The sequence below is a fragment of the Mytilus californianus genome, unplaced genomic scaffold (genome assembly GCF_021869535.1).
Source record: "Mytilus californianus isolate M0D057914Y unplaced genomic scaffold, xbMytCali1.0.p SCAF_1, whole genome shotgun sequence".
Lineage (NCBI taxonomy): Eukaryota > Metazoa > Mollusca > Bivalvia > Mytilida > Mytilidae > Mytilus > Mytilus californianus.
This window is the reverse complement of record NW_026262581.1, coordinates 2,599,638-2,625,404: the sequence shown is the minus strand read 5'-3', so window position 1 is coordinate 2,625,404 and position 25,767 is coordinate 2,599,638. Positions and strand designations below refer to the sequence as shown.

Here is a 25,767-nt window from a genome sequence, read left to right as displayed (position 1 = left end):
TATTTTTCATACAATCATTATTTATTTCTGTTTTATTGTGTTTTATTGCTGATGAAAATCAACTGGAATTCTCTTTGGAAAAGTTAATGTATGTGTAAGGATGCATAGTAACAAATTTCCATGCTCCTCGGTGATAAAAGTTGACATGGTAATAATTGTCTTTCCTTTAGAACAAACCATTTGGGACTCATCTGACCAAAACTCATTTTCTTTATAATAATGAGAAATGCATATCAGCCACATTAATCTACAGCCATCCTTATATTGTTCATAATGACAAATGATATTGCTTGTGACCTTGAACTCATTTCAATTAACCTATAATTACATTTTTGTACCTTAATGAACGTTTTGAAAGATGAGTAAGCATTGTAAATACTAATTGACTAAGGAATAATGATGAATTGTTTCATATTTTTTATGTTGGGGCCTTTTAAAGCCGACTATACAGTATGGGTTTTTCTCATTGTTGAAGGCGGTAGGATTGCCTATAATTACTTGCATCTAATTCATTTGAACTTTGGTGGATAGTTGTCTCATTGGCAATCATATCACATCTCCTTATTTTTAAAAGAAAAATTGATTTGTATTGTTAGTGCACTGAGTGATGGCTTTGATAGATCCCCAGCCTTTCTACAATCCCTCTATTTAATAAAATCAACATTTTGTATGTAAGACCTAGACAAGACTAGAATATACACATAATCATTTTTTATTTGCTCAATTGGTTTAAGTTTGTCTTATATATTTTTAACCTTTACTGTTTAGTCAATTTTTGGTATATATATTTTTGGCGTGGCTAGGTACTGTACATCCCGCCATTGTGTTATTGTGCTATGTTCTTTTTTGTATTCTTTCTTTCATTTTTGCTTATTAACTTTGTCTATAGAGTGTCTAGATGCCATTTTGTTTTTCTTTGTTGAAATAATTATTTGTTTTTATAGTAATTAAGATTATAACACAATGTTGTCTGCTGTTCCCCAATTTTTGACGTTTTTACCTATTATGTTTGTTTGTTTTGCTTACACATTGTTGTCAATAAAATAGAATTCTATATGGCTGTCATACAAGTGAGAGGCTTAGCTAGCTATAAAACCAAGTTTAATCCACCATTTTCTACAAAAGGAAATGCCTTTACCAAGTAAGGAATATGACAGTTGTTTTCCATTAGTTTAATGTGTTTGAGCTTTTAATTTTGCCATTTGATAAGAGACTTTTTGTTTTGAATTTTCCTTGGAGTTCGGTATTTTTGTTATTTTACTTTGTACATAAATTTAACTGAAATTAAGTCAAGGTTTGTCTTTTTGTTGAAGTAAGTGACTAAGGTTTGTCTTTTGGTTGAAGTAAGTGACTTAAGGATTGTCTTTTGGTTGAAGTAAGTGACCAAGGTTTGTTTTTTGGTTTAAGTAAGTGACTAATGTTTTGTCTTTTGGTTTAAGTATGTGACTTAAAGGTTTGTCTGTTGGCTTAAGTATGTGACTAAGGTTTGTCTTTTGATTTAAGTAAGTGACTAAGGTTTGTCTTTTGGTTTAAGTTAGTGACTAAGGTTTGTCTTTTGGTTTAAGTATGTGACTTAAAGGTTTGTCTTTTGGTTTAAGTATGTGACTTAAAGGTTTGTCTTTTGGTTTAAGTATGTGACTTAAAGGTTTGTCTTTTGGTTTAAGTAAGTGACTAAGGTTTATCTTTTGGTTTAAGTTATTTAAGGTTTGTCTTTTGGGTTAAGTTAGTGACTAAGGTTTGTCTTTTGGTTTAAGTAAGTTACTAAGGTTTGTTTTTAAAGGCAGTGCTTTAATGCCTTTCTAGTTGCCGGGTTAATCCTTCCTTCCGCGATATCCAACTTATCTACGTGGGGGGTCATTAGACTCCAAGTAGATCCGGAAATGTTGAATTCTCTCCTCTTCTTATTGCGATATAAAATGTTTTTTGTTTCATTTCATTTACATTGGGAAATAGAGAAGCGATCATTGTATTTTGTTAGTTTTAAAAACTTTTGGTTTATTTGTATTTTGCATTATAAGCAGTCAACCGATTGACAAACTAGAATTATTTGAATTCCGTGTGGAAAGAGCTCGGGTTAATTTCGAGTGTTATCTGCAATCTAGATGTTTATAAATCATTTCAGTCGTTGATATAATAATTAAAGGTCGACTGAACATGAATTATATTATACAATTTAAAGCGCATTTCTGTTTATGCACGTGAACCCGTCTAACGTTATTTTCGCAGTTATATAAAGTAGCAAATTATCGTTCCTGAATAGGTGGCGCCGTGGTAGCGGATCCTGTTCCTCTACTTCCGGTTTCTGCACTGTGCAACTATTTCAGTTATATTTTTAATTAACGATGCCAAGTACTTGTTGTTGTGTACCTGGATGTCATTTAAGAGGAGGACATGCATTTCCAAATGATTTAAAAAGAAGGAAAAGTTGGATCAACGCCATGGCCCATACGCAGATTGAACGAGAACACGATGATATCGTGGAGTCCATCTCAATCAGCTGTTGTTTGCAAGGCACGTTTTACTGAAAAAGACTACGTGCAGGAAACTATTCATGGTAAAACTCTATTTTCTTTGTGAAATATATAGTTATATATGTAATCGCCATGCGAATAAACCAAAGTCTGTTTACAACCGCAATTATCGTTTTAGTAATTTAGAATAAAACGGGGTGGGTAATTCAAGACGTCATAATTTTTTGGATTACGATTCAATGTGATCTGTTTGAGATTTTTTGGTGATTGCTACAATTATAATGATTTCTTACAAGAGGTATATTATACTGAGAATTATTTTAGCAGTAATTATGCTAATGTAGTAGTGACAGGAATGCATAAGCTATGCCTCATAGACTTTCTTGAAAAATATCAATGACAATGTTAACAGGAACAAAACAATGACATGCTCTCATCTATATTATAGTTATTTAGGTACAAACAATGTACGTTTGTTGCATAAGTCTCTCATTGTTTGTCCTTTGGATTTACATAACATACATTGAATCAGGCAAACATAGTTTTATCCAGATTGTAATGAATAAATCTAGTTAATATTTCGCCAGGTAGTACAAAGTATACATTGCTAATGGAAGTTCATTTAATTATAAAAAAACTAATGTTTTATAACCTTTTTCAGGGCGCAAACCCACCATACAGAGACTTAAGTCTACTGCAATTCCCAGCCTATTTTCCTGGACCAAGCAAGAGACTGAATCGTCCGCAAAAAGAAAAATCAGGGCAGTTTCCTGTGAAAACAAAAGAACTAAACTTGATGAATATTGTAGTAGAAATCTAGAGGAAAGTTTTGATTGTAAAGTTGGTTTTCCTGAAGAAGTAATTCATACTGCAGAAAGGATTTATGACTGTCCACCACCAACTGCCGAGCTAATGTTGAGCTTCACAGATGGAATTACGCAAACACCATCAATGCCTATGTTTTCAGCAGAGAATTTTGAAATGAAGACACGTGACACAGCCATGCATTTTTATACCGGTTTAGAGTTGTATACTAAATTTTTATTTGTTTTGACCACACTTGGTCCAGCAGCACATTGTTTGAGATACATATATTTTCAAATTGATAGGGTGTCAGTTGAAAATCAGTTTTTTTAATGACTTTGATGAAACTGAGGCATCATACAACCAACTTTGAACTGTCTAGATTCTAGATTGAATCTAGTGTTAAGAATATTGTGTATACATGGATTGTTTTTATGTCTAAACAGTGGTGTGAGGCTAACACTTGGCCCTCTAGTGGTTTAGTCAGGTATTTTTCACCATCCAACTTCAAATTAAAGTTTCCTACGACTTGGATTATTATTGACAGCACAGAATATCCCGTGATAAAACCTAAAGCTCCTAGAGCTCAGGCAACCTTTTCATCAAATAAAAACAGAAACACTGAAAATTCTTGAATGTTCGACACCTGGTGGTTTAGTCAACTATGTCTCTATGTCACATAGAGCGAATTATTGGACTTGGCAAAACATACAAAATTCTAATAAATCCTATGAATGGATCTGAAACAAAACTTTCATCTGAAATAACATTTAGTTGTTTTATGTTGTGTAATTTTAGAACTTGTATTGTGCCAAAGGATGCATAAATAAAAGTGACGCAATGAATTTTGTACTGATATATATATATATTTACAATTACATGCACATGTAAATTGTAATGCATATAAAAATAAGGAGATGTGGTATGATATTCAGTGAGTTTATCAAACAAATGTGCATAAGAAATGGGTTTAAGCAGTTACAGGTGTTACTGTCACCGTACAATCTCCAACAATGAGAAAAACTCGTACCCTGTAAAAAATTTCAGAGATCTTACAACTAAGTTTTGTTGTCTCACCTTGACTTTGGTGAATTTTTTATATCTGTTGATGTAAATATAAAAAAGAAGATGTGGTATGATTGCCAATGAGAGAACTCTCCACACATGCACAAGAGACCAAATGACACAGAAATTAACAGCTATACATTTTGTAGGTCACAGTACGGCCTTCAACAATGAGCAAAGCCCATACCGCACAGTCAGCTATAAAAGGCCCAGAAATGACAATGTAAAACAATTCAAACAAGAAAACAAATGGCCTATTTTATGTAAAAAAATGAACAAATATAACAAATATGCAACACATAAACAAACGACAACCACTGAATTACACTTTTATAGGCTCCTGACTTGGGACAGGCACATACATGTACATACAGAATGTGGCGGGCTTAAACATGTTAGCGGGATCCCAACCCTCCCCCTAACCTGGGACAGTGGTGTAATAGTACAATATAAGAAAGAACTATAAAAATCAGTTGAAAGAGGCTAAACTCATCAGATGGATAAATACAAGTGGACGTGGTCGGGTAGTTGTACATCCAAACAACAAAAAGACACTAAGTACAAATCTGAGAGTACTCGCAGTTACTGACAGCTAGTTCAAAGCCACTAACAACTGATAAAAAAATCTTGCATCTTAGACTAAATTATCAATCCGTGAGCTCCCTTTAGAATTTTATTAATTTTAGATTTTACATTTCTGAGTTATGGGGTTTTATTCATTAAAAAAGGGGGGATTTTCCAGTTTTTGGACAACAACTCAAAAATGCTTTAAGCAGTTCACATGAAACTTTGGTGAATTATTTATAGCTATTGATGTAATCTCCCTATTGATTTTCATAAATTTCAAATATGACATTGAGAAGAAATTGAACTTTATAGTCTGGCAACAGATTTATTAAGTATTGCACAACAGCACAGTGTATTGCACAACAGCAAGAAATCTTTAATTGAATATAAATTCAATTCATATAACCGATTTCAAGTTCATTGACTACATTTATTCAGAAACTATAATATGTCAAATATTTAATTACAATCCAAATTCAGACCTGTATCAATCTTGAATATTGTGTCCATTTTTGCCCCAGCTGTTCAGGGTAGTACCTCTGCGGGTGTATCCAGCTGCGCTCAGCGAATCAGTTTATTTCTTAATTAAGAACTCCTTTTTATACGACCGCAAACAAATTTTTGTGGTCGTATATTGGTATGACGTGGGCGTCGTCGTCGTTCGAAGACACATTAGTTTTCGCACTCTAACTTTAGTTTAAGTGAATGGATCTCAATGAAATTTTAAAATAAGGTTCAATACCACAAAAGGAAAGTGGGGATTGATTTTGGGGGTTATGGTACCAACAGTTAAGGAATTAGGGGCCCAAAAGGGGCCAACAATAAGCATTTTTGTAACTTCCAGACATAACTTGTGTGTAAGTGTATAGATCTCTCTGACATTGTACCACAAGGTTCCATATCACAAAGGGAATGCTGGGATTGATTTTTGGGGGTAATTGCCTCCAAATTTTAGGAATTAGGGGCCAAAAAGGGGCAAAAAACAAGCATTTTTCTAGTTTCATGACAATAACTTGTGTGCAAGTCTATGGATCTCTCTGACATTGTATCACAAGGTTCCATATCACAAAGGGAATGCTGGGATTGAATTTGGGGGTAATTGCCTCCAAATTTTAGGAATTAGGGGCCAAAAAGGGGCAAAAAACAAGCATTTTTCTAGTTTCATGGCAATAACTTGTGTGTAAGTGTATGGATCTTTATGAAATTGTACTACAAGGTTCCATATCACAAAGGGAAAGCTGGAATTGAGTTTGGGGGTAATTGCCCAAAAAGTTTAGGAATAAGGGGCCAAAAATAAGCATTTTTCTAGTTTCCAGACAATAACTTGTGTTCAAGTGTATGGATCTCTCTGAAATTGTACTGCTAAGTACCATACCACATTAAAGGGATTGCTGGGATTGATTTTGGGGGTAATTACCTCCAAAGTTTAGGAATTAGGGGCCAAAAAGGGACAAAAAACAAGCATTTTTCTAGTTTCATGACAATAACTTGTGTGTAAGTCTATGGATCTCTCTGACATTGTATCACATGGTTCCATATCACAAAGGGAATGCTGGGATTGATTTTGGGGGTAATTGCCTCCAAATTTTAGGAATTAGGGGCCAAAAAGGGGCAAAAAACAAGCATTTTTCTAGTTTCATGGCAATAACTTGTGTGTAAGTGTATGGATCTTTATGAAATTGTACTACAAGGTTCCATATCACAAAGGGAAAGCTGGGTTTGAGTTTGGGGGTAATTGCCCTAAACGTTTAGGAATTTGGGACCAAAAAAGGGCCAAAAAACAAGCATTTTTCTAGTTTCCAGACAATAACATGTGTTCAAGTGTATGGATCTCTCTGAAATTGTACTGCAAGGTACCATACCACAAAGGGAAGGCTGGGATTGAGTTTTGGGGTGATGAATCATAAGGGGGTTCAAAAAATTTGGGGGGGGGGATTCTTTTTTCTTTAAAATTTTCAATTTTAAATTGGTTATTTCTGATTTATATATGTAGAACTCTAAAGTGCGATGGTACTCTAAAGTGCGATGGTTACGCTAAAGTGGGATGGTATACGCTAAAGTGCGATGGTGTCATATGCTAAAGTGCGATGGTATTACACGCTAAAGTGCGATAGTATAACACGCTAAATTGCGATAGTATAGCACGCTAATGTGCGATGATGTAACGGGAATGGGGTTCAGGCACTGGTTTCGTTTGTTGCTGTGTTCCTATTAGTGAAGATTTTCGTATATCATTATGTTTATTAATCAAGCCCTTGTCTTTCTCTTTTGATTTGTTTTACACTGGTCATTGTTTGGCCCTATATAGCTGGCTATGCGGCGTGGACCAAGTCTCCACGTTAAAGGCCGTACAGTTATTAGTTGCATTTATCAATGACATTTGTTCTTGGGTGGATATTTGTCTTATTTTTTTTATTTAAAGTACGATAGTTGTCAAAAGAGTGTAATGGTTACATTGCAGTAGCTAGTATATACTTTATGAACCTGTCTCAAGCCAGCAACCTGTAATTCAGTGGAAGTCGCTTGTTGCTGTATTTCATATTTGTTTTCCGTTTATTGTTTTGTAAATAGTCAGGTTTTACACTGGTCGTTTTTTTGCCCTTTGGTCTTTATAGAATACTATGCGCTGTAAGCCAATGCTCCGCGTTAAAGGCATGCGGTAACCTATAGTTGCTTACAATAATGACATTTGGTCTAGGATGGAGAGTTGCCTCATTAGCTCTGGATGTTAGGTTACTGTCTAATTGACGTATATCCATATCTTTAACAGAAATGACGAACCATATTGTAAAAAAATGTTTTATAGTCTAAGAATGATTTCATTAGAAAGTACAAAAGTAGACTTTATTTCGCGCAAGTTCATAACATGTAACTACAAACATAGAATGAGCTGCTAAATTAAATATGGACGAATTCAATTCCTCAACGTCCAAGTGAGCCATCTCCAGAATGGCCTTTTCCTCTTTAGTTAATTGAATTACATTTTGCAACCTTAACATAAATAGTAGAAATACTAAAATTATTTAAGTATAAATGATCAAATGGTCATGCGTATGCTCGTTCTGTATATATGCATGTGATATTTGCCACTGTACGTTCAACAAGCAAAAATTAGTTTACATTACTTTAATTTATAAATTTATCTTACCGAAATACTGGAAAATATGATTTTCAAAGTGTTTCATACACAGCGTCACTTTTACGGTAATCCGCTTTATCATGTTTGTTGATTTCCACTGTTATCGGGAAAACGCACTTTAGCGTATTGATGCATCGGACTTTAGCGTGTTCCATTAAATAGCACAGACCATCGCACTTTAGCGTATCAAACCATCGCACCTTAGCGTAGACCATCGCACTTTAGCGTGACTATCGCGTTTTAGCGTCCCCATCGCACTTTAGAGTCCTACATATATAAAAGCAAATAATAATGATATGGTTTGAATAGGTAAATTAAATTTTTTTAAGTATCTTAGACCACTTTCATTCTGTGTCAGAAACCTATGCTGTGTCAAATATTTAATTACAATCCAAATTCAGTGCTGAATCAAGCTTGAATGTTGTGTTCATACTTGCCCCAACTGTTCAGGGTTCGACCTCTGCGGTCGTATCAAGCTGCGCCCCAGCGGAGCATTTTATTTCATTCATAAATTACTTTATGCTTGGAAATATAATTTTGCTTGGAGTTGAAAGAGTTGACATGTTGCAATGTACATTTACTCTACATAGTTCTATGGTACCAAATCAAAAGTTTATATAAAGAAAGAAGTCAAAGGTTTCCCATCATAGTTTAGTTACATACATTTTTTTTGTACCTGAGGTCGTTGAATATAGATCATTATATAAATAAGGACATGTGTTATGATTGCCAATGAAAAAACTAAGGATTTTCTTATCCAAGGAATAGATTACCTTAGTCGTATTTGGCACAACTTTTTGGAATTTTGTGTCCTCAATGCTCTTCAACTTTGTACTTGTTTGGCTTTGTTACTATTTTGATCTGAACGTCACTGATGAGTCTTATGTAGACGAAACACACGTCTGGCGTATTAAATTATAATCCTGGTACCTTTGATAACTAATTTGACTATAAACATAGATAAAAAAAGGTACAAACTGGACATAATGCACTAGTTCATAAACAAGTGAGAACAATCACCTTCATATAGTGCTCAGAATATGACATTCATAAAACTTATTCAATATCATTAGAGAACTCTAAATCTTAAATACTGAAAGCCACCTCTGATAAGTACACTGTACTATGCAAGATAATGATATACTAGTAACTGGACTTAAAATACACACAACCTGTAATTAACTGCCTTTACAGCGCTTTCGTGCTTTGATTTGGTTTAAGTAAGTGACTAATGTTTTGTCTTTTGGTTTAAGTATGTGACTTAAAGGTTTGTCTGTTGGCTTAAGTATGTGACTAAGGTTTGTCTTTTGATTTAAGTAAGTGACTAAGGTTTGTCTTTTGGTTTAAGTTAGTGACTTAGGTTTGTCTTTTGGTTTAAGTATGTGACTTAAAGGTTTGTCTTTTGGTTTAAGTAAATGACTAAGGTTTATCTTTTGGTTTAAGTAATTTAAGGTTTGTCTTTTGGGTTAAGTATGTGACTTAGGTTTCTCTTTTGGCTTAAGTAAGTGACTAAGGTTTGTCTTTTGGTTTAAGTAAGTTACTAAGGTTTGGTTTAAGTATGTTACTTCATTCCTTAGTTTGTTTGTTATTAAGTTAATGTGTGTTATTACATACCTCTGTTAGTGTGTCAATACACTTCTGTTACTAAAATTCTTTATTATGGTAGTGTGTTTCTAACATCCCTTCATTTAAGTGTGTTCCTTAAGCAGCCATACATCCACAACATTAGTGTGTTCCTACATTCCTCCACCAGTGTTTACTACTATATTCTGGTAGTGTGTTCCTACATTCCTCCACCAGTGTTTACTACTATATTCTGGTAGTGTGTTCCTACATTCCTCCACCAGTGTTTACTACTATATTCTGGTAGTGTGTTCCTACATTCCTCCACCAGTGTTTACTACTATATTCTGGTAGTGTGTTCCTACAATCTTCTGGTAGTACCAAACTATGCTACATTTTTCTTATAGACTATTTATGTAATAATGTTGGACAAATTAAGTTTATTTGAAGAAAAATAACAGAGAATAACATTTTTTAGACTATTCCTGTGAATTTTTCTTGATAACGCCAAAAAGTCAGTAATTGTCCCAGGATGACTGATTATTATGCTTACTTAATACTATTCAAGTACTAATAATCTGAATAGTGAAATGTTTTAGAATAGGACTGTTTTATGATTTTAAATGCACAAATTGTCAATATTGGTTTTCTTGTTTAAGTAAGTTGATAATATCTTTGATTTTGTTCATTTTTATTGACTGATTATTATAATAGTATATCTTTTAATGCACAATAAAAATGGATGGCAGAAACTAACAACAACGATATTTGATTGTCCCATTTTTATGACCAGTATGGGAGCCACACAAAATAACTGCAAATATTGATAAGGAATCATTAACCATATAAAAAAGGATAGGTTAATTAGTTTGATTAAATTTGAATTATTTATGATTATTTTCACTTTACAATTAAACTTAGTATTTTAGATTTTGTTCTGATGTTATTTTGACTATGTATGACTATAGTTATTTTTATGGCTGTCTGCTGTATGATTTGTATGATAACAACAATAAAATACCAGTCAAATTTGTATGTATTACCAGTGGGACCAAATATACGCTAACATCAATTTATTGTGATACAATTTACTTTGTAATTTTACATAGTAAATAAATGAAAGAGAATAGAATAGTTATTGATTGTTGCAATGCACTGTCTTCTGATATCAATAAAACATTTATATACTCTAGTCTAGTCCTCTGATAATTAAATGTGCTATCAGAATCTAAATATTTTATGTAATTTGTTGTTAAATTGAAACTTTTGGTGTAATATTTGAATAGGTCTTTCAGTGTATATTTCCTGATATGAGATTTCATGTGATGCAATGATATGGTATAGACTTTTTGTACAATGGTATAATTTACTATGTTTATACAATAGGCTTTGCCCTTTCACTATACTAATTAGCCAGAATTTTTTTACATGTAGAAGTTTGAATACATTTATTCAAACTGATCAAATCCCACTGCTAGTGAGTGAAAGGTTGTTAGTATGAAGCAAGTGCAATGTAATCAAAATTATTTCACCCTCACTTTCTAAGTTATCATTTTAGTTGGGTCAAAGCATAATAACTCATTATGAGATTTAAAAAAAAAGAAAACTGAAATTTTTTTTGTTTAATGAGTGAAACTTTTTTTTTAAATGGTCAGAGTACACAGTTATTTCGTAGTGCATTTCTTTTAGACAATAAATGAAAATAAAAAAAATCCCACCTGCGCTTTCTCAATAATATTTTTACAGTGTGTTGTACTACTTTTGGGACAAATTATATCAAAATTATAGAAAACTTCATCGGCTCTAACTCAAAATATGGACAATTCTATGTTAAGGGGGTCTTGAAATCTTTTGACAGCTTCCGAAGTGCTAATTTTTAACCTTTTTCAGCTGGACCAAATCACTACTTTACTTTACAATTCATGACCCAAATTTTTTTACAGTGTAATTTCATCCCCCTACTTGCTATTTGAGGCATAAAACATGAAGAAATACATTTGGAAGGGGTACTAAAAAAATTGGCAAGCAACACACTGTCCACACTAGGGACTTTATTCGTGGACAACGAAAATCAAAGGACGATAACTGTGTACTCGGACCTAATAGGATAGAAAAATTTGACCAATCTTAATAAAACTTGGTATGACCAAAGCTTAATAAATTATGAGACTGCTGACAAAGTTTCATGGCAATAGGATACATATTATAGACAATATGATAAATTCTATATTCAACTTCGCGTGTTAAATTTTGACGTTAAAATTGAAAAATTTCAACTATCAACATTTGGGGCTTTAAAAATTTAAATATTGCAAAAAATTACATTTTAAATGCCTTAATATATGACATATTATGTATTTAAAGCAATAGAATACTCATTTGATTTATCAGACTTATCACAATTATTTAAAAGTCAAATTTATATGAGCCTGTGCCAAAAAATGGAGGTTTTCCAATGAAGGGGGGCCTTACATGAAGATGTAATATTTTCCAGCAATTTTAAATTTGTGAAGTTTTTTGGTTGTAAATAATCCTTACATATGTATTAAATGTACTTTAAATGGAAAGAAAAATCACAAATAGCATACCATATTAGTATAAAAGGGTCTTAAGCCAAGTAAGACTGAAAATAATTTAGGGTCAATTTAGGCCGTAGCACATATTTACATTTAAAAATGCATACTGAAGCTATAGGAAATAAAAATTTGTGTCTTTTTTATAATTTCTATACTCAGGTTACATGATACAATAAATCTGAGCATAAAAGGCCTCTTGCATTCAACTTTTTTGCAGACAGTATGGTCTGATACAAAGATTTTTCACTTTTTAGTGAAAAACTTGCATGCAATTTTAGCCTCAACAGGCTTATATTTGAACCACTTGCTATTTAACATAAGAAAAGAAAGATACTATGTGAAATGAAACAGATACAAAAGACATTGTGAAGTGCTTTTAATACAAATTTAGTGAAATCTTTATTATGGACTTCAACTTTTATGTACCAAGGTCCTCACATTTAACTTGATCCAAACAGGCCGTTAGACGAGGGTCATTTATACATCACATTTTGCACATATTGTCCGAGATAATCTTATTTTCTGTAGATTCAGAGTTCACAAATGAGTAATTCAACTGGGTTAAAGCATAGAAACACAAATATTGACACAGGAAAACCTGTCACATAGAAAGTCAGAATGCCACTTATGCATCAAAATTGAAAAAGCTTTGAAATGCCTATTTTGACCATATAATGCCAAAATGGGTAATTTTTGCAGAATTTCTATCAAATAAAAGTTTAAATCCTTTAGTTTCATGCTATTTGACAAATTGACACCATTAAATCATTCAGGAAAGTTGCCAAAGCACAGATTCTATATTTACTGATTTCGCCTCTTAGGTCCGAGTACACAGTTATTTCGTAGTGCATTTCTTTTAGACAATAAATGAAAATAAAAAAAATCCCACCTGCGCTTTCTCAATAATATTTTTACAGTGTGTTGTACTACTTTTGGGACAAATTATATCAAAATTATAGAAAACTTCATCGGCTCTAACTCAAAATATGGACAATTCTATGTTAAGGGGGTCTTGAAATCTTTTGACAGCTTCCGAAGTGCTAATTTTTAACCTTTTTCAGCTGGACCAAATCACTACTTTACTTTACAATTCATGACCCAATTTTTTTTACAGTGTAATTTCATCCCCCTACTTGCTATTTGAGGCATAAAACATGAAGAAATACATTTGGAAGGGGTACTAAAAAAATTGGCAAGCAACACACTGTCCACACTAGGGACTTTATTCGTGGACAACGAAAATCAAAGGACGATAACTGTGTACTCGGACCTAATAGTTGAAAAATTAAATAAAAGGGGAAAAAATCTTGTTGGATCATTGATTATGTTATTAAATTATCTCCCTTTAATATAAGTAATTCAGTAATACATTTTTTTTTGTACTAAAGAAAAATTTTAAATTACCATGTACACAACAGTTTTTGTTAAAAAAAAACATGGCACTAGCTGGCTTGCTTCATGCATACTAATATATAATGAATGGTTCATGAGTTACATGTGATCTTTGTAAAAAAAAATTGTGAAAGTCTTATAGCAATTTTATATAAAATGCAGAAGTAAGAATTGTTTTTAAAATGACAATATTTTGCACAATTTATAAGAAAATTAAAAATTCCTCTTGCAATCTGTTAGTAAATCTAGTCTCTAATTATGCTGGGTTAAAGATATTGATAACTGTCTTGACTGAAAACGGTCAATGAAGATTACCATTTGCTGGATTTATCGCTGAGACTAACATATCAATGCATTCATGTACTTCACTGAAACTTGGCATGCTGCTGATTTTGGATTTAAAAACACAAAATAAGATCATTGATGGAAGGATACTGGAAAGGGTTAAACCTACACCACTCTGAGGCTTTTTCTCTCAAATTTTCAGACAGATGAGGTTTTCTTTTCTTTCTTTAGAATTTAGTAATGCTTATAACTTTTAAATTTCATAGACAGTAGAAATATGTATAGAAAATGTTATCGATTGACGAGAATTAATCCTATAAATGTACACAGATTCTCAGCAGGTTATCACAAAGGTGATTGATTTAGATTTAGAAATTGCACGTAAAAATTATTATAAGGTGGTTGTTAATATGGAAATTCTATCGGTGAACAGTTGTATGGCAGTGACTATTTTTGGGTTTACAATTTCATCAATTGATTAGGTACTATTGACAAGAATTTTCTTTGTTTAAGAATTTTACACTCGACATAGCATGAAGAATAGAAAATTTGTGTCATTTTAGTACAGTTTCATTATCGCAGTTATGATGAGTTAGAACAATTTTTTTTATTTGAAGAGCAATTTTTTATTAATTGGATTTTTTTTCCTTATATTGACAACATCCATTTTCTTTACAACTATAATTTCTATACATATCTTTGCTTACAATTAGCATAGAAAGATCTACAAACAATTATTTGTTTTTTTCTTCGAAAATATCATATTTAAGGATTGTAGGTCTTTTTTTGTGTTTAAATTACTGATTGATGCCAAATCTGTTAAAAAGAAATTCAATGTACATATTTAAGCACAATACATAGGGTGGATCGAGGTCTGTCATCTAAAATCAGAGCTGTATTAAAGAAAAACAACAAACCATTCTATCAACTAATACAGAAAAAAGGCTTCTGAATGGCTGACTTTTCTTGACATTTTTGACATGTTGTAACATTGTATGCAGATTGACATGACCAGCAAGTATTACTAAACCTGATTTATTTGAAATAACTCTTCATCCATTTTTCTATGAATTCTTCCTTTGTTCAAAGAGTCCCAGTTTCTTTCATCTCCTTCATCCTAGAGAGTCAACAATTGTTAATCACCAAAATCAATTAAGAGGTTAATGAAATATGAGATCCTGTTTAGAACAATTGTAGGATTTCAGATTATAAAACTGGAATTTGGGAATCCCTGCAACTCATAACAGAGATTTAAAAGAAAGCCTAATGTGTAATCTGTTCCCAAACAATTTATTACCGTGAAAATTGAATTATAATTGTGAAAAAGAGAAAATTATATAAATTCCAAGTAACTTCTTCTGCTTCTAGTCATAATGGTGATTCCACAATCTGCAAGTGATATTTTTAAATTCCTCAGTCATTTTGTTGTCCATGTACAATTGCATTAGAGTTAAAAGGAAATTTGTTTCAATTTTGTATTTCCAATAGAATGAATGAATAAAATGAAATGGGCGACTGAAAATCAAATAAAATCAACAGTGTTGACAAGTAGAATTTCTATTACACGGAGGACTGGTGACTCAGAAAATATTCATTGTCTTAAATTTGTTTCATTTGGTTAGCAGGGTTGTATTTGTTGAATGTAGTTACGAGGGACGTAATGAAGTTTTACAGCGGTGTATTCTCTAAACATATGTTGATTTGCATTTGTCATCCTCACTTTTAAAGGAAATAAAGTAAAATAATTTGACATGCTTTTTATGAATAATAGACAAGAACATTATTTTATGGAAATTTTGACAGAAATGATCACGATTTAATGACAAAAGGTTGATTCATACAAATAGTAGGAACATTAAGACTGAAAGGTTTATGTTTTGGCGTTGTTATTTAGAGCTTTTAGTCATTGGTAGAAAGCTTTTTTCTCTTATTGGTTCAATTTCTATTTTTGATTTTTTAATGGTCAAAATTTTTTGAAAGCTTTTTGTTAGAAAGTGGAGAAATATCTAAATCTTGTGGCTGTGAACATCTTAAAGAAACTTTATCCACGAAATCTTTTCAGACCTGTTGTAGTTAAATGATAGTGAGCTACTCTTAAAGTCTTTACAGACCTATTGTAGTTAAATGATAGTGAGCTACTCTTAAAGTCTTTACAGACCTATTGTAGTTATATGATGGTGAGCTACTCTTAAAGTCTTTACAGACCTATTGTAGTTAAATGATGGTAAGCTACTCTTAAAGTCTTTACAGACCTATTGTAGTTAAATGATAGTGAGCTACTCTTAAAGTCTTTACAGACCTATTGTAGTTATATGATGGTGAGCTACTCTTAAAGTCTTTACAGACCTATTGTAGTTAAATGATGGTGAGCTACTCTTAAAGTCTTTACAGACCTATTGTAGTTAAATGATGGTAAGCTACTCTTAAAGTCTTTACAGACCTATTGTAGTTAAATGATGGTGAGCTACTCTTAAAGTCTTTACAGACCTATTGTAGTGAGCTACTCTTAAAGTCTTTACAGACCTATTGTAGTTAAATGATGGTAAGCTACTCTTAAAGTCTTTACAGACCTATTGTAGTTAAATGATGGTGAGCTACTCTTAAAGTCTTTACAGACCTATTGTAGTGAGCTACTCTTAAAGTCTTTACAGACCTATTGTAGTTAAATGATGGTAAGCTACTCTTAAAGTCTTTACAGACCTATTGTAGTTAAATGATGGTGAGCTACTCTTAAAGTCTTTACAGACCTATTGTAGTGAGCTACTCTTAAAGTCTTTACAGACCTATTGTAGTTAAATGATGGTAAGCTACTCTTAAAGTCTTTACAGACCTATTGTAGTTAAATGATGGTGAGCTACTCTTAAAGTCTTTACATACCTATTGTAGTTAAATGATGGTAAGCTACTCTTAAAGTCTTTACAGACCTATTGTAGTTAAATGATGGTGAGCTACTCTTAAAGTCTTTACAGACCTATTGTAGTGAGCTACTCTTAAAGTCTTTACAGACCTATTGTAGTTAAATGATGGTAAGCTACTCTTAAAGTCTTTACAGACCTATTGTAGTTAAATGATGGTGAGCTACTCTTAAAGTCTTTACAGACCTATTGTAGTTAAATGATGGTAAGCTACTCTTAAAGTCTTTACAGACCTATTGTAGTTAAATGATGGTGAGCTACTCTTAAAGTCTTTACAGACTATTGTAGTTAAATAATAGTAAGCTACTCTTAAAGTCTTTACAGACCTATTGTAGTTAAATGATGGTGGGCTACTCTTAAAGTCTTTACAGACCTATTGTAGTTAAATGATGGTGAGCTACTCTTAAAGTCTTTACAGACCTATTGTAGTTAAATGATGGTGAGCTACTCTTAAAGTCTTTACAGACCTATTATAGTTAAATGATGGTGAGCTACTCTTAAAGTCTTTACAGACCTATTGTAGTTATATGATGGTGAGCTACTCTTAAAGTCTTTACAGGCCTATTGTAGTTAAATGATGGTGAGCTACTCTTAAAGTCTTTACAGACCTATTGTAGTTAAATGATGGTGAGCTACTCTTAAAGTTTTTACAGACCTATTGTAGTTAAATGATGGTGAGCTACTCTTAAAGTCTTTACAGACCTATTGTAGTTAAATGATGGTAAGCTACTCTTAAAGTCTTTACAGACCTTTTGTAGTTAAGTGATAGTGAGCTACCCTTAAAGTCTTTACAGACCTATTGTAGTTATTTGATGGTGAGCTACTCTTAAAGTCTTTACAGACCTATTGTAGTTATATGATGGTGAGCTGCCCTTAAAGTCTTTACAGACCTATTGTAGTTATATGATGGTGAGCTGCTCTTAAAGTCTTTACAGACCTATTGTATTTATATGATAGTGAGCTTCTCATAAAGTCTTTACAGACCTATTATAGTTACATGATGGTGAGCTACTCTTAAAATCTTTACAGACTATTGTATTTAAATAATAGTGAGCTACTCTTAAAGTCTTTACAGACCTATTGTAGTTAAATGATAGTAAGCTACTCTTAAAGTCTTTACAGACATATTGTAGTTAAATGATGGTGAGCTACTCTTAAAGTCTTTACAGACCTATTGTAGTTAAATGATGGTGAGCTACTCTTAAAGTCTTTACAGACCTATTATAGTTAAATGATGGTGAGCTACTCTTTAAGTCTTTACAGACTATTGTAGTCAAATAATAGTAAGCTACTCTTAAAGTCTTTATGGACCTATTGTAGTTAAATGATGGTGAGCTACTCTTAAAGTCTTTACAAACCTATTGTAGTTAAATGATAGTGAGCTACTCTTAAAGTCTTTACAGACCTATTGTAGTTAAATGATAGTGAGCTACCCTTAAAGTCTTTACAGACCTATTGTAGTTATTTGATGGTGAGCTACTCTTAAAGTCTTTACAGACCTATTGTAGTTATATGATGGTGAGCTGCTCTTAAAGTCTTTACAGACCTATTGTATTTATATGATAGTGAGCTTCTCTTAAAGTCTTTACAGACCTATTATAGTTACATGATGGTGAGCTACTCTTAAAATCTTTACAGACTATTTTATTTAAATAATAGTGAGCTACTCTTAAAGTCTTTACAGACCTATTGTAGTTAAATGATAGTGAGCTACTCTTAAAGTCTTTACATACCTATTGTAGTTAAATGATAGTGAGCTACTCTTAAAGTCTTTACAGACCTATTGTAGCTATATGATAGTGAGCTACTCTTAAAGTCTTTACAGACCTATTATAGTTAAATGATGGTGAGCTACTCTTTAAGTCTTTACAGACTATTGTAGTTAAATAATAGTGAGCTACTCTTAAAGTCTTTATGGACCTATTGTAGTTAAATGATGGTGAGCTACTCTTAAAGTCTTTACAAACCTATTGTAGTTAAATGATAGTGAGCTACTCTTAAAGTCTTTACAGACCTATTGTAGTTAAATGATAGTGAGCTACCCTTAAAGTCTTTACAGACCTATTGTAGTTATTTGATGGTGAGCTACTCTTAAAGTCTTTACAGACCTATTGTAGTTATATGATGGTGAGCTGCTCTTAAAGTCTTTACAGACCTATTGTATTTATATGATAGTGAGCTTCTCTTAAAGTCTTTACAGACCTATTATAGTTACATGATGGTGAGCTACTCTTAAAATCTTTACAGACTATTGTATTTAAATAATAGTGAGCTACTCTTAAAGTCTTTACAGACCTATTGTAGTTAAATGATAGTGAGCTACTCTTAAAGTCTTTACAGACCTATTGTAGTTAAGTGATAGTGAGCTACTCTTAAAGTCTTTACAGACCTATTGTAGTTATATGATGGTGAGCTACTCTTAAAGTCTTTACATACCTTTTGTAGTTATAGTGATAGTGAGCTACTCATAAAGTCTTTACAGACCTATTGTAGTTAAATGATGGTGAGCTACTCTTAAAGTCTTTACAGACTATTGTAGTTAAATGATAGTGAGCTACTCTTAAAGTCTTTACAGACCTATTGTAGTTAAGTGATAGTGAGCTACTCTTAAAGTCTTTACAGACCTATTGTAGTTATATAATGGTGAGCTACTCTTAAAGTCTTTACATACCTTTTGTAGTTATAGTGATAGTGAGCTACTCATAAAGTCTTTACAGACCTATTGTAGTTAAATGATGGTGAGCTACTCTTAAAGTCTTTACAGACCTATTGTAGCTATATGATAGTGAGCTACTCTTAAAGTCTTTACAGACCTATTATAGTTAAATGATGGTGAGCTACTCTTTAAGTGTTTACAGACTATTGTAGTTAAATAATAGTGAGCTACTCTTAAAGTCTTTATGGACCTATTGTAGTTAAATGATAGTGAGCTAATCTTAAAGTCTTTACAGACCTATTGTAGTTATATGATAGTGAGCTACTCTGAAGGTCTTTACAGACCTTTTGTAGTTAAATGATGGTGAGCTACTCTTAAAGTCTTTACAAACCTATTGTAGTTAAATGATAGTGAGCTACTCTTAAAGTCTTTACAGACTTATTGTAGTTATATGATGGTGAGCTACTCTTAAAGTCTTTATGGACCTATTGTAGTTAAATGATAGTGAGCTACGCTTAAAGTCTTTACAGACCTATTGTAGTTATATGATAGTGAGCTACTCTGAAGGTCTTTACAGACCTTTTGTAGTTAAATGATGGTGAGCTACTCTTAAAGTCTTTACAAACCTATTGTAGTTAAATGATAGTGAGCTACTCTTAAAGTCTTTATGGACCTATTGTAGTTAAATGATAGTGAGCTACTCTTAAAGTCTTTACAGACCTATTGTAGTTATATGATAGTGAGCTACTCTTAAAGTCTTTACAGACCTATTATAGTTAAATGATGGTGAGCTACTCTTAAAGTCTTTACAGACCTATTGTAGTTAAATGATAGTGAGCTACTCTTAAAGTCTTTACAGACCTATTGTAGTTAAATGATAGTGAGCTACCCTTAAAGTCTTTACAGACCTATTGTAGTTAAATGATGGTGAGCTACTCTTAAAGTCTTTACAGACCTATTGTAGTTACATAATAGTGAGCTACTCTTAAAGTCTTTACAGACCTATTGTAGTTATATGATAGTGAGCTACTCTTAAAGTCTTTACAGACCTATTGTAGTTATATGATAGTGAGCTTCTCTTAAAGTCTTTACAGACCTATTATAGTTAAATGATGGTGAGCTACTCTTAAAGTCTTTACAGACTATTGTAGTTAAATAATAGTGAGCTGTTCTTAAAGTCGTACAGACCTATTGTAGTTAAATGATGGTGAGATACTCTTAAAGTCTTTACAGACCTATTGTAGTTAAATGATGGTGAGCTACTCTTAAAGTCTTTACAGACCTATTGTAGCTATATGATAGTGAGCTACTCTTAAAGTCTTTACAGACCTATTATAGTTAAATGATGGTGAGCTACTCTTTAAGTGTTTACAGACTATTGTAGTTAAATAATAGTGAGCTACTCTTAAAGTCTTTATGGACCTATTGTAGTTAAATGATAGTGAGCTAATCTTAAAGTCTTTACAGACCTATTGTAGTTATATGATAGTGAGCTACTCTGAAGGTCTTTACAGACCTTTTGTAGTTAAATGATGGTGAGCTACTCTTAAAGTCTTTACAAACCTATTGTAGTTAAATGATAGTGAGCTACTCTTAAAGTCTTTACAGACTTATTGTAGTTATATGATGGTGAGCTACTCTTAAAGTCTTTATGGACCTATTGTAGTTAAATGATAGTGAGCTACGCTTAAAGTCTTTACAGACCTATTGTAGTTATATGATAGTGAGCTACTCTGAAGGTCTTTACAGACCTTTTGTAGTTAAATGATGGTGAGCTACTCTTAAAGTCTTTACAAACCTATTGTAGTTAAATGATAGTGAGCTACTCTTAAAGTCTTTACAGACTTATTGTAGTTATATGATGGTGAGCTACTCTTAAAGTCTTTATGGACCTATTGTAGTTAAATGATAGTGAGCTACTCTTAAAGTCTTTACAGACCTATTGTAGTTATATGATAGTGAGCTACTCTTAAAGTCTTTACAGACCTATTATAGTTAAATGATGGTGAGCTACTCTTAAAGTCTTTACAGACCTATTGTAGTTAAATGATAGTGAGCTACTCTTAAAGTCTTTACAGACCTATTGTAGTTAAATGATAGTGAGCTACCCTTAAAGTCTTTACAGACCTATTGTAGTTAAATGATGGTGAGCTACTCTTAAAGTCTTTACAGACCTATTGTAGTTACATAATAGTGAGCTACTCTTAAAGTCTTTACAGACCTATTGTAGTTATATGATAGTGAGCTACTCTTAAAGTCTTTACAGACCTATTGTAGTTATATGATAGTGAGCTTCTCTTAAAGTCTTTACAGACCTATTATAGTTAAATGATGGTGAGCTACTCTTAAAGTCTTTACAGACTATTGTAGTTAAATAATAGTGAGCTGTTCTTAAAGTCGTACAGACCTATTGTAGTTAAATGATGGTGAGATACTCTTAAAGTCTTTACAGACCTATTGGAGTTAAATGATAGTGAGCTACCCTTAAAGTCTTTACAGACCTGTTGTAGTTATTTGATGGTGAGCTACTCTTAAAGTCATTACAGACCTATTGTAGTTATATGATAGTGAGCTACTCTTAAAGTCTTTACAGACCTATTGTAGTTAAGTGATAGTGAGCTACTCTTAAAGTCTTTACAGACCTATTGTAGTTATATGATGGTGAGCTACTCTTAAAGTCTTTACATACCTTTTGTAGTTATAGTGATAGTGAGCTACTCATAAAGTCTTTACAGACCTATTGTAGTTAAATGATGGTGAGCTACTCTTAAAGTCTTTACAGACTATTGTAGTTAAATGATAGTGAGCTACTCTTAAAGTCTTTACAGACCTATTGTAGTTAAGTGATAGTGAGCTACTCTTAAAGTCTTTACAGACCTATTGTAGTTATATGATGGTGAGCTACTCTTAAAGTCTTTACATACCTTTTGTAGTTATAGTGATAGTGAGCTACTCATAAAGTCTTTACAGACCTATTGTAGTTAAATGATGGTGAGCTACTCTTAAAGTCTTTACAGACCTATTGTAGCTATATGATAGTGAGCTACTCTTAAAGTCTTTACAGACCTATTATAGTTAAATGATGGTGAGCTACTCTTTAAGTGTTTACAGACTATTGTAGTTAAATAATAGTGAGCTACTCTTAAAGTCTTTATGGACCTATTGTAGTTAAATGATAGTGAGCTAATCTTAAAGTCTTTACAGACCTATTGTAGTTATATGATAGTGAGCTACTCTGAAGGTCTTTACAGACCTTTTGTAGTTAAATGATGGTGAGCTACTCTTAAAGTCTTTACAAACCTATTGTAGTTAAATGATAGTGAGCTACTCTTAAAGTCTTTACAGACTTATTGTAGTTATATGATGGTGAGCTACTCTTAAAGTCTTTATGGACCTATTGTAGTTAAATGATAGTGAGCTACGCTTAAAGTCTTTACAGACCTATTGTAGTTATATGATAGTGAGCTACTCTGAAGGTCTTTACAGACCTTTTGTAGTTAAATGATGGTGAGCTACTCTTAAAGTCTTTACAAACCTATTGTAGTTAAATGATAGTGAGCTACTCTTAAAGTCTTTACAGACTTATTGTAGTTATATGATGGTGAGCTACTCTTAAAGTCTTTATGGACCTATTGTAGTTAAATGATAGTGAGCTACTCTTAAAGTCTTTACAGACCTATTGTAGTTATATGATAGTGAGCTACTCTTAAAGTCTTTACAGACCTATTATAGTTAAATGATGGTGAGCTACTCTTAAAGTCTTTACAGACCTATTGTAGTTAAATGATAGTGAGCTACTCTTAAAGTCTTTACAGACCTATTGTAGTTAAATGATAGTGAGCTACCCTTAAAGTCTTTACAGACCTATTGTAGTTATATGATGGTGAGCTACTCTTAAAGTCTTTACAGACCTATTGTAGTTACATAATAGTGAACTACTCTTAAAGTCTTTACAGACCTATTGTAGTTATATGATAGTGAGCTACTCTTAAAGTCTTTACAGACCTATTGTAGTTATATGATAGTGAGCTTCTCTTAAAGTCTTTACAGACCTATTATAGTTAAATGATGGTGAGCTACTCTTAAAGTCTTTACAGACTATTGTAGTTAAATAATAGTGAGCTGTTCTTAAAGTCGTACAGACCTATTGTAGTTAAATGATGGTGAGATACTCTTAAAGTCTTTACAGACCTATTGGAGTTAAATGATAGTGAGCTACCCTTAAAGTCTTTACAGACCTGTTGTAGTTATTTGATGGTGAGCTACTCTTAAAGTCATTACAGACCTATTGTAGTTATATGATGGTGAGCTGCTCTTAAAGTCTTTACAGACCTATTGTAGTTATATGATAGTGAGCTTCTCTTAAAGTCTTTACAGACCTATTATAGTTAAATGATGGTGAGCTACTCTTGAAATCTTTACAGACTATTGTAGTTAAATAATAGTGAGCTACTCTTAAAGTCTTTACAGACCTATTGTAGTTAAATGATAGTGAGCTACTCTTAAAGTCTTTACAGACCTATTGTAGATAAATGATGGTGAGCTACTCTTAAAGTCTTTACAGACCTTTTGTAGTTATAGTGATAGTGAGCTACTCATAAAGTTTTTACAGACCTATTGTAGTTAAATGATAGTGAGCTACTCTTAAAGTCTTTACAGACCTATTGTAGCTATATGATAGTGAGCTACTCTTAAAGTCTTTACAGACCTATTATAGTTAAATGATGGTGAGCTACTCTTTAAGTCTTTACAGACTTTTGTAGTTAAATAATAGTGAGCTTCTCTTAAAGTCTTTACAGACCTATTGTAGTTAAATGATAGTGAGCTACTCTTAAAGTCTTTACAGACCTATTGTAGTTAAATGATTGTGAGCTTCTCTTAAAGTCTTTACAGACCTATTGTAGTTAAATAATAGTGAGCTACTCTTAAAGTCTTTATATATATACAGACCTATTGTAGTTAAATGATAGTGAGCTACTCATAAGTCTTTACAGACCTATTGTAGTTAAATCATAGGGAGCTACTCTTAAAGTCTTTACAGACCTTTTCTAGTTAAATGATGGTGAGCTACTCTTAAAGTCTTTACAGACCTATTGTAGTTAAATAATAGTGAGCTACTCTTAAAGTCTTTATATATATACAGACCTATTCTAGTTAAATGATGGTGAGCTACTCTTAAAGTCTTTACAGACCTTTTGTAGTTAAATAATAGTGAGCTACTCTTAAAGTCTTTACAGACCTATTGTAGTTAAATGATAGTGAGCTACTCTTAAAGTCTTTACAGACTTATTGTAGTTATATGATGGTGAGCTACTCTTAAAGTCTTTACAGACCTATTGTAGTTATATGATAATGAGCTTCTCTTAAAGTCTTTACAGACCTATTATAGTTAAATGATGGTGAGCTACTCTTAAAGTCTTTACAGACTATTGTAGTTAAATAATAGTGAGCTGTTCTTAAAGTCGTACAGACCTATTGTAGTTAAATGATGGTGAGATACTCTTAAAGTCTTTACAGACCTATTGGAGTTAAATGATAGTGAGCTACCCTTAAAGTCTTTACAGACCTGTTGTAGTTATTTGATGGTGAGCTACTCTTAAAGTCATTACAGACCTATTGTAGTTATATGATGGTGAGCTGCTCTTAAAGTCTTTACAGACCTATTGTAGTTATATGATAGTGAGCTTCTCTTAAAGTCTTTACAGACCTATTATAGTTAAATGATGGTGAGCTACTCTTGAAATCTTTACAGACTATTGTAGTTAAATAATAGTGAGCTACTCTTAAAGTCTTTACAGACCTATTATAGTTAAATAATAGTGAGCTACTCTTAAAGTCTTTACAGACCTATTGTAGTTAAATGATAGTGAGCTACTCTTAAAGTCTTTACAGACCTATTGTAGTTAAATAATAGTGAGCTACTCTTAAAGTCTTTACAGACCTATTGTAGTTAAATGATAGTGAGCTACTCTTAAAGTCTTTACAGACCTATTGTAGTTAAATAATAGTGAGCTACTCTTAAAGTCTTTACAGACCTATTGTAGTTAAATGATAGTGAGCTACTCTTAAAGTCTTTACAGACCTATTGTAGTTAAATGATAGTGAGCTACTCTTAAAGTCTTTACAGACCTATTGTAGTTATATGATGGTGAGCTACTCTTAAAGTCTTTACAGACTTATTGTAGTTATATAATAATGAGCTACTCTTAAAGTCTTTACAGACCTTTTGTAGTTAAATACATTGTAATAGTGAGCTACTCTTAAAGTCTTGACAGACTATTATAGTTAATTAATTGTAAAAGACAAGATTCATCAAACCTAGGTTACATATAGT

General features: G+C 32.4%; 1 protein-coding gene and 1 long non-coding RNA gene across 4 annotated transcripts in view; both read left to right on the top strand.

Annotated features, from left to right (window-relative positions):
* Positions 1-25,767, top strand: part of LOC127731771 (neuroglian-like) — a 157,157-nt gene that overhangs the window by 106,608 nt on the left and 24,782 nt on the right. The window lies entirely within an intron of this gene.
* Positions 2,026-4,120, top strand: LOC127734577 (uncharacterized). Its single transcript, XR_007997674.1, has 2 exons — positions 2,026-2,554; positions 3,133-4,120. It is a non-coding gene; the product is annotated as an uncharacterized LOC127734577 (long non-coding RNA).